Raw genomic sequence first — 11,387 nt, 5'->3', positions numbered from 1 at the left:
AATCGACTATATTCATAATTACTTTTAATGCAACTGAGAATTAAGTTTTCCTAAACCCCGCCTGTCTGTTGATTTAAATGGTACCTTTCACACACTGCAATAAATCTGCAGCTTTCCTAAAGCAAACCAAAATATGCAATGGATGAATGGTCCAATGCAGCAATTGTGGTACATGATTGCAGTAAAATAATAAACAGCCACAGCCTGAACAATGTTTCTAGTGTGATGACAATGTCAACAATCAAACACCCAAATACTTTTTCTCTTGAACAAAATTTAGGGAAATGAAAAATACTTAAAACCTCATGCAGGTGACATTCATTAAGTATTTTCCTCATTGTTCAGCAATAACTTCCTTTTTTTTATTTTATTCAAGCAAGTCACAGTGTTGCCAGGACATTTTTGTGAGAACATTTACCTTCACGTATGCTTGTCAAAAACATTATTTCTCCACAAAACAGAACACTGTAAATTGGTTAGACTATTTCTTGAGGGCAAGGAAAATAATGTTGTTTACTGCTATTTTTTCTAGTTTTGTACATATAATAAGACTCTGAAATTACCTCTTTGGGATGGTTAATGAAGTCGAGTAAGCCCATTTATTGTACAGCAGAAGCAATAACTTGTTTTAATTCCATATTAATATAATTTTGCCTGGATTTTTTTTCAAAATAGACAATTCTGCTCTATTCTGGGGCAAATTACGTACTCTGTGCACATACTGAGCATGCCTTGATAACCAGAGATCCCATTACATGTTTAATAATTGACTATTCAATAGAGCATTGATGCATTTTTGTCTGGAACTAATTCACCTTTGTCTGTGTATCAAGAAGAAAGTACAGTGAATTACAGATACGGTCTTGAAATGTAAAGGCCATATGCTTTATTCATCTCAGGTCTTTTAAACTCCATATTCATGACAGGCACTGCTTGGGAATTAATATCCTGACTTGGATATGCCGGTGTATATACAATATGATTTATTAGAGCAATGATTCATTGAAAAGCACCTTGAACCTCTCAGGGAGACAGCACCTTCTGTAGCAGGTTTGACCTCCCAAATAAATCACTCACTGCTGTATTTGCAGAGATGTGTGTGACGTGTCACACTAACAAATAAACCTGTTGGCCACAGGATTTAAAAGCAAGTTTAATAAAAGTCTAAAAAATCCACACAAATATCTCTGTGGCAGAACAGTAAGCACAGGAAGGTCCCCTCTGCTCATGCAGAGTTGTCATCCCATCACTGCCAGCTTAGGAAGAGAAACTCTTAACAGAGGGCTTATTCTCAAATGTAGGATATTTCATCTTAGCAAAAAATAAGCACCTCCAGCACCTCCATTCTCACCAAACACTTCTAACGAAGGTCAATCAGCCTGGGTGGTTTCAAGCACAAACTCACTGATCTAGGTCTCACAACCCCATGGAATTCAGCCCAGAATGAAAAATAAGACCGAAGAAAACAATCTCTAAAATTTTCAACGAATGGCATTCAATCTCAAGGAGAAAGAGCAGTAATTTTTCTCCATTGGTAAACATCCTCTCTTAGCTGTACAGTAACCAAACTACTTTTCCATGTTTGGAGGTTGCATGCCTAAAGGTGAATTTGTTGTATACTATGCCATTTAAGCCAGCATCTTCAAAAGCAATAAATTCCCATACAAATTATTTTTGTTACTTTGACACCACCACACTATTGGCCCAATAGTGCCTCTGAATTTCTTCTGACTATAACCAAAGCCAAACCCCTCACAAGTGAAACAGCAATGCCCCGAAGTAAAGCATCAGTTACTTTTATAGTGATTTGTAAAGTCACAAATGTAGGTTTGTCACCAACCAAATCTGCTGAGGGGTTGCTTCTACCTGATAATTACTGCCATCCAGCTTGCTGTGATCCTGAATCCTGCTTGGCCAAGGGAAGCATGGCATAAAATAGAGGAATGGGTATGATGAACTTGCCCAAAAATAAAGATCTTTAATAGCAAAATAACACATGAAGAAACCTCATCATCTGAGGGGCAAGATCCAAAGACCTTGGGCATGGCAAATGCAGCCAGGTCCAGGGGTAGGTGAAGGCGAGGGTCCAGTTATGAACACGACCTGATTTGTAACAGCTTCTGAACTAACTGAGAGCAAGAATAATATCCAGAATAGTTCCATTGACATCCTGACTCCTATGGCCATGTTTTTCTCACCATGCCCCGACCAGGTGCCCCCACTTCAGTATCCTGCTTCCCATGGCCTGAGGTTGATGCCCTCTGTAAATGCTGCTGAGGCAAAAGTCCCAGCTGGACACAGCTCCATAGATAATCTTATCTGTTACACTACATTGTAACACATACAGGCTGACATAAATCTTGTCATGGAAAAAAACTGATAATATTCAATTTAACATTTTAAGAGATTTCAGATACAGACTCTGGTATTACTTTACCATTCTTATTCTTAGGAAGCATATCCCTATAAAGTAGAAAACCATTCCAGACACCTCTTTGCATCTTACTTTAATTTTTGCTGTCTTTGCAGCCATTCCTCCAGATATTTGGGTTTCATCTCTAAAAATGTTCAAACTGTAACAGACTTTTCCCGGTACTTGACAGTTGTTTTCCCTTAGAGGGTTTAAGAACACAAAGCACCCCAAAAATTTTTATCCACCAATACACAGCTAGGTTTTGAGAGGCATTTCTCAAATCAGGTCATAGTTTTGCCACAGCCATGACAGACTCCACAACACTGATCACTCTGCAGAGATCCAAAAGCCCCATTCTGAGGGTGTACAATCACTGCAGTCACTCACACAAACCCAGGGGATCTCCAGCATTTGTTAAATTCTGCTTGAGGAAATAGCTGCCCTGTATTATTGGATAAATTACTCTTCCTTGCTGCCATCAAACCCAAAAGTGAGTGTTCTGCTAAATAAGTGGTTTTTTTCACAAAACCACCCTGTGGATGCTGATGAGCAACAGAATTTCTTCCTATCTCGAGAAAGAATTTCAAATCATGTCAGCTACAAACCCTTGGTTCAGCTCTAGAGGTGGCGCCACTGCAAGTAACCAATACTCCTTTAGGTCTGGAGCAAAACCAAAGTAAAACACTGAAAAGACCTGAACCAGGATTTTTAGGAATCTACACTCTTTGCTTTCTAACACATTTGAAATGTCTAAATTTCATTTCCCTGAGGACTGTGGGTTTGGCTACACAGCTATCCAAGTGTTAAACAACTTCATTTGTGATTGGATGCTGGTCTGTGATTTTATTCCATCTTTTACTGATGGGGCGCTTGACAGGCAAAGTCAATTTAGTGATTTTCTGAAGCAAACAATAACTTACAAGATATGAATTCAATTCACCGTCCAGTTGAAGTGCTGGGTGATCCCCAGTGTTCTCACCACGTGTTTAAGGTTCTGCTGTACTTGGGAATATTTCCACTCTTTCACATCCTTCTTTGTTGAGAATACCTTTGGTAAGTACCATTAATTCCCAGTGGTTTATTTACTTCATGTTTATTTAACAAGATGTGCTCTTTACCCTCTTGTGTGGTGTTACAGCCCTGACATGCTGCACACCCACAGCTTCACTTCTGGTTTTGGTGGGATTGTGATCACGGACACACGGGCAACAAAGACAAGGGACACTGAGGACCTTAATTACAGAGCCTGTTCTTCCTTGTTTTTTGATTCAGGAGAATTAATAATCATTTATAACACAGAAAGCTGGGGGTTTTTCTGCTCCCACATAACTGTTATGTTGTCACTGCATTCAGTAAAACACATCTAGAGAAAATGCTTTCCACTGACGAGTTCAGGAGATAATGCTGGTCCTGCATTAGCTGGAAAATTACTGACATTTCACTGCATGAGCAATGCTGTTTCCTAAGTGGATGCTTCACCTTTTAAAGGGCTTATTCCAAGCTTGGCTGTAGGCTGTACCATTGCACACAGCTTTTGTCTTTCATCAACAGCAATGGCAATCACCAACACTGCTCTGCAGCCCCAGAGACACTTCAATCCTCATGGCCTCCAAGTGGTGAAAATAACCAGCATTTCCTTGTTTCTGAATTATCCTGTGGTTTTCATAGCTGGCTCTCTGGATGCTGTCAAAATAAGTCAAATGCCCCATCCAGGACTAAAATGAAAATGCTTTCATAAATATGTGGGAAAGGAAGGTTTTTAAGGAAATATTAGTATCTTTAATGAAAAACAGACAAAGCTCTACTTATCATTTCTCTCTCTTTTGTAAATATGCACATATTGTCAACTGTTAGCACATCACAACCAGCTACACTATTTTGCAGTAATAGGTAACAACGACTGTTACACAAGATTTTGTGGCTCTCCTGAAGGAAAAAATCCTGACACAGCAGTTATGAAAAGTAAACCAAAACCAAAACAAAACAAACCAAACAAAAACCAAAACCAAACAACCCCCCAAAACAAACAAACAAAAATTTTTAAAACCCCAACCTTATGTCTGCTTTTCTCAAAGCTTCATATAAAATATTTTTCTCTGCAAGGGTTTATTTCAGCAGTGATCTCTGCAGGAAGAACAGAGCTCCAGACAAAGTCAGGCACTGCTGCTGGATTCTGAATTGCCTGTGTATGGGCAAACCAATTAGTGACTGGCAATAAGTCATCAGGTGCAATTGAAAGGAATCTGCAATCTGGCTTTCCCTTCTCAAGAGGCACTTATCTTCCCATCCATTGCTGCTAGAACTTGAAACTCCTCTGCAGCTGCCATCTGGCATGCAAGCGTGGATGTGGGCCTAAATGAGGAACAATAAAGATGGATGGAAGCCTTGATGCTTTGTACTGCACAATACGGCTTTGTAAAAGATCCTTTATATTAATTGGTACTGAAATCAAGATTTTAAGCATTATGACTATGCCTCATTGTATCATTTCAAAGTTATATAAAACAGATTAAATAATCTTCTAGCCAAGTCACTATAAACTACACTGGTGAGGAGTGAGAGAAAGAAATCATCTAGCTGATGAAGATAACAGAAAAACTGGTAAAAAAATGGGTAAAATGTGATGTTCATGGCACATTGAATTTTTATTCTTAAAGTACAATATCACATTCTCGGGGTCTTTTTGGGTCACTGCAAGCCCGAGAATGTTAAAAGTCTCTTTTCCCAGCCTGGTGCTTGAAGAAGGAGTCAGAGCTCTTCATTTCTCAGTCTCAAGGTTGTTTATTGTTTCTTATCTATAAAAAATTTCCTCCTGCCTTGCCCAGGTCCATCCAGCAGGACAGTTCCAGGCACTCTGCCTGCCCCCAGGGCAGTGTTATGTCTTTATATTAAAAACTACATGTACAATGTTTACAATTACTTTTCAATACCTATCACCTGTGTTAGACAGTGAGCTGCTACTCTAAACCAATCTGTGAGTGCCACCATCACAGCAGAAGATGGAGGCCAAGAAGAAGAAGGAGAAAGGCTGGACATGCCCAGTTCCCTCCATCTTGCCTCCTGAACCCCCATTCCAGAAACCCCAAAATCTACTTTTCCACCCTGTGATAACTTCACTATTACTCTACCTAAACTGTTGTGGCTTGCTGCCTTCATCTAAGGTTGGTAATTTGCTCCACGGGTCATAATCAAACCCACAGGTGTTCTGGGCTCTGTGCCAGGGTCTCTGACCTCCCTGGCAGGGGTCCTGGCCATCCTGGACAGCCAGAGGGATGTCCTGGGTTCCCACGTCACATGTCTTTTAAAAAGTGTACAAATATGAACAAAAAAGTAATTTATTTCTTTTTGAAATTCAAGCCATGTTGTGCCTCAACAGTCCTTGAGGAGGATGCAGCAGCAGGTACCCAGGGAAGGCAGGCTGCCATGGCCTGGTGACATTGCTGACAGCCAGAGCACCAGCACTGTGGGACACAGAGGGAATTCCTTGTGGGAACAGCCACCCTGCAGTGCCTCCCCAAAACACAAACCCCACACTCTCCCAACCACTTTGTTTGTCCACATAAATCCCACTGTACTCACTGGAGATCACTTCTAGGACAGGAAAAATTCTCTTAATTTCCTCCTGACAACTCCAGGAGAGGAAAAGGAGGTGACATGGGGGGCAGAAACCTGTAAGTATGGTTTGCTATCAGAAAATAGCAACAAACTTAGGTATTTCAGCAAGCCTGTGTGGCTGTGGCAGCAGAATCAAAGACTGGAGTACCTCCATTTCTGAGAGTGGGGAAATGATGTGCCTTTGCAGCAATTCCTCTCAGAAAAGCAATAATGAAAGGCATATATTATACTCAGTTTTTCTACATTACACCACAATTCAGTGTTATAGAGAAGCTATTCTTAAATTTACAGAGCTCCCAAAAAAATGCCAGCTCTGGTTCACAACAAACCTTCAAGGTTTGAAATTAGTCTTTGGTCTGCATTGAAAGGACACAAAATCCTCTCTGTACTTTTTCCAAAGGAAAATGTGTCAGATACCAAATTTTATATAAACCCAAATGCTTTCCAGTCCTGGACTCACTTCCTTTCTCTGTGCCCTACCTGTGCAAGGGATCAGTGAGCACTCTGCAGTCAGAAAGTTACCAGAACAAACATGCCACCATGATACATTTCCATATTGACTCCTGCCACATTTGATCTAAATGCAATTTAATTTAAATCATCAGCACAGGGCACACGGAGATCCAGCAAGTGCCAGTGTTGGACAAGAGCACAGAGAGAAGTTCTAACTCTGCTGGCTACCCCGCATTCCAGCTGGGCATGTTACAGCACCTTTGCTGCACAAATCTATTACATATTACTGCAGCAGTATCTTTTTTGTCTTGGTCCTTTCTGAATTAGAACACAGTCATACCAAGAAAACAAGAATGGTTTCCTTTTGGTAATGGGATTACTCCCACTTTCAGCTCAGCAGAATTATTACATCTCAAACTTCCAATGATACAGAAGCTTTAGGTATAGGAAAGCTGACATTTGACCAAAATGGTGCTATGGTTTTCAGTACAATTATTAGAAATACCTGCAGGTAAATTCTGTAGGTTACAGAAGAACACAGCACCATGCTAATATTCACTAACAGAAATCCCACAGGATGCACAAATGGCACCAAATACTTTCATAAAATGCACTTGAAAAGACAATATCAAATTTCTTATATTAAGAAATAGATTTTTTAATGATCTTACAAAATTTCTCTTGGACTTGTTATATGTTGTTGTTGTTGTTGCTACCTCCAGACACAACCCTGCAAATTGTTTTAAACTGTAATTAAAATACCAAACAACTGTAAGATTTTATCAGCCAGTAATTCCACTTACTGTGCTGGAAAGATAAAATGGAATGTCATCAGAAGCATTCTGCAAACAAAACAAGCTATTTTATCTCCACTAAAATTTAAAATACAAGCAAGTAAGTGAAATGACAAAAACAATTGATACATATTGACATAACTTTACAAACAGTGGAGGATTAAGGAGAGGGAGAAAAAAAGAACCCAAAGCATTTTAAAATGCACATGTGAGAGACTCTCTAAAAACAGAAAGAAATGAACCAAACATTTCATTCTGTTCACCTGTGACAAAAAAAAACAAAGACTGTTTTGATGGTCATGGAACCTAAAACAAGTGAAAAATTTTGTTTATCTCCCTTTCTGTGTTTGTATTTTATCTTCTAGATAAGCCCTCCTCGCAGCCAAGTTAAAAAGTTTTGTGATTGTTCTTTGAGCCTTTTTAAGTTGGTTTGGGTTCATTTCTTGACTTTTAGACAAAGCTTTGTATTCTGCTCTGTCTCTACCTCCTCAGCTCATTTATCTTCTGTGACTTCAGAGGAATCTGCACACCGGAGCCTGCTTTGCTTTGTTTCTGTACTGCAGTTTAGCCTTTTGATTCCTCCTGCTTGCCTCTGTAATACTGGATTTGCTAATGTTTGCCTTTAATTCCAACAGCACTCAACCAACAGAATGATTTTCATTTGCAGGAAATCAACATTTTCCTGCCCACCTCTATTTGTGATATTCGATGTAATGTTCAAAGCAGCTGCAGCACTTAAGTAAGTTCAAGATAAAGGTTGTGTATTTCCTTTACTTGTGTACAGATGAAGCCAGGGGAATATCAGCAAAGCTTCAAGGTAATGCTCTCTAACTCTGCTATGGAGGGGAAAGGTTAATGAACACTCCTCTCATGTCTCTCTTCTCCATCTCATCCCAACAGAATTATCTTTAGACCTGAACTGCAGATGCCAAGAACTGAAAGATTATTTATTAATTTACAATTACAAGCCGTAATTCTACAGCCTCAGTGTGCACAAACTGGTTAAGACCCCGGGAGTTTTGCATCTCAAGGACTGCATTAAATGCCAAATTTTCTTCACGACATCTGGAACAACTTTGGTTTGGAATTCCATACTTATAGTTTCACACCTTGACATGGGTATTCTGATTTACATTTTACTTAATACTAGTATAAGAGTAACATAATAACATCTTGCTCCAAATTCCCCCCCCGGAAACTAGGCCAGAAACCTATGAAAATAATTCTGTGATAAAGAGTAGAAGCCAGTCCAGTGATAACCATTCTCTTTAGGTGATTGTCAGAACATGACCTGATTCTGTACCAGTAACCTTGTCTTTATTTGGTTGCTGGAAGACAGGGTTTAATTAGCCCATCTTTCATGTTGCTGGGGAACTTTCTGTGGTCATTTTTTCTTCCCTTGCAGAGAAGCATCTTAGTGCTTCAGCTCTTGTACACCTTCATGTCTGGTGCCCACATCATCCCTTTACACCACGGTACCTCAGGCATGGTTTGCAATTTCCCCCACTTCCAGAGGGCTCATGGAGAACTCAGCTTAGGATCACACCCAGCTCTCTGTTTGCTACCTTCTGCAAATTATTCTCAGTTCTAAAGCATTTTATTTATGAAACATCTTCTTAAAAACTAATGTGAAGTGGAAACCTTATGTTTAAAGACAGCAAGCCAGAAGTGCACAGCTGTGATGCAGTTTACAACAAAACTGGTGAAGGACAGAACCTCAGCTCCCACTGGGACCAATGGAACCTCATTAATTTGTGCCCACTCACCAGGTCATCTTTAACTTTTCAACCCGATGCACAAAATTTAACCTTTGGATTGGTCTTTTCTATAAATGAAATGGTTCCTTTTATAAGGAGTTTTATATATTGACAGAATATGTAACAGGAATGCAAACTCTAGGAAGAGGAGCTACTACTTTTCAGGAAAAACTTTATATGTTTAGTAAGTGTGGTCAGTCAAAATAAGTGGTCCATTACACACAGGATAACAGTATCATAAAGTTTTTTAAAATGGATTTTGTCTGTCAAAGGGAGTTGGGGAATTGCTTTTTCTACTAAGTTCTAGATCCTTTTGTAAGAAAGATTATTTATATACACATTAGTTCATTTCAAAACTGTTAATCTGATTTTTCATCATTATATAATCCCACAGTGTTAAAAGTTAAGCATCTATGGTCTAGACTCCTTATTGTATAAGAAATTGCTTTATCCAACACTCTCCCTGTTTTAAAAAATTACAAGACTCACCCTGGCACTAACAACAATAGTTCCCTAATATCTCAAATTGCAAGTCGTTGAAGAATGAAACTTGATGTGAACAGAGCAGGACCAAAGACAAGCATGGAAATGTCATGGAGAAATACACAACCACACACAATTTCAGTTCAATTTCAGCATTTCCCACACTGCCACTTTATTAAGTGAAGTTAAATCTCAAAAGCAGAGCAAACTCTGCTCCCAGTCTGAAACCAAAGCCCCACTGCCAAAACCATCTCTTGGTCAGCTTTCAGCAAGGGCAACAAAAAATCTGAAGTACATCTCATGTCCTCTGTGCAGGAGTGAAGCTTCATCATTTGCATGTGCATTTCACACAGTAGAGCTTAAAAATGCATTCCACAATCCTATTTATTATTTACCATGATGCCAGATCAGAGGAAAATTTGTGTTTCCTTTCATCAGTACAAAAACCAGGATGTTTGTGGTGGACTCTAAACCTAACTGCTGACATTTTGATGTCTCAAGAAACTGGATTTTATATGCCTAAAAATTAAAGAAGCACATTATTTAAAACTCTCTGGACTTCACAAAATATATTTAACACACTTTTCATTACATTGGCGTATTTTGCAAAATGTTCCACAGCTGATGGAGAAGACTTTGTGAGGCCATTGGACACAGAGAAAGCTGAGCTTTATGAAGAGTAAGATGACTGTGTCTTTGCAAACACACCATGTGAAACTCCTTGCAGACAGGGCCACGGACTCACACACAGGGAGGTGATGGAAGAGACTATCAGCTGTAGAAAATGGTGCAAATTGGCACAGACTGCTGTTCAGCCAAGGAATGGTGAATTCCTGACCTTAAAGAGAAAGAACAAAGTCTTAACAGAGTTATGAACAGTGTTTTGTTACATTAAAGAACAAAAGAAAGGAGGGTACATAGTAGAGAGGGACATAAAGTAGGGATGTAGGAAATGCCTTATGAGAACGCCGGCTGATGGGGAGAGCAAGAGGGTGATGAGGATGGGAAATTAGCACAAAAATGGAGCTGTGTCCCCCAGCCATGTGAAAGATGGAAATGCCCCAGGGCCTCTCCCTTTATTTAAACGAAGTTACAGGACTCCTCTGTATCCTTTTCAGACACAAACCTCCAGTGAATTTTCCCACTGGTTTCCCACTCTGTGCCTCGCAAGCCGACGCAGGGCCCACCCTCAGTAACAGCAGGAAACCAAAAGTTTGGGAGGTCACCCTCAGGTGACAATAAAAACACACTCACTGCTGTTATAAATGAGAAGCTTGACTAGGCCAATATTCAAGCAGCAATCAATTTATTAATTAATATGGTAAAGTGTGAGCATACAGTGCTGGGTACAGTGGAGGAAGTTTTCTCTCCAACTGCACGATAGTTGGGGCTTACAGGTATTTATAGGGGTACTCATCAGCTTTCTCAGCAGTTTCTATTCCAATTTTTACTCATCAGCAGTTTCTATTCCCAATTTTTACATCACAATTCTATACACTATTGTGATTTAGTTTTTCTCAGGATGTATCCCAAAAGGAGCATCCCTAAATGGTGGTGGTCCAGTGTTCGAAAGAAGAAAGACGAATCCCAGTTGGTAAAGTTCAGTTTCCAGATATGGGTCCACCTTTTGATTGCAAGGACTATAAATCTCATAACAGCGATGTCCAGCTTCCCTCGGTCGAACCTATTAGTCCTTGACTGATGTCCATCTTCCTTTCTCAAGCTGCATGTCTCCTTTTTATATTATCTAAAGCTATAGTTTCAAAAGATCCTTACTACAAGTAATATTCCAAAATTATACTTCAAAAAGTGTTTTTGCAAAACTCTTTAAGGTTACAAGCAGAAAGTTCCTGTCAAAAAGCAACATCCTTA

Source organism: Zonotrichia albicollis, chromosome 9 (genome assembly GCF_047830755.1).
Source record: "Zonotrichia albicollis isolate bZonAlb1 chromosome 9, bZonAlb1.hap1, whole genome shotgun sequence".
NCBI lineage: Eukaryota > Metazoa > Chordata > Aves > Passeriformes > Passerellidae > Zonotrichia > Zonotrichia albicollis.
The sequence above is the reverse complement of the archived record's forward strand: the minus strand, read 5'-3'. Positions refer to the sequence as shown.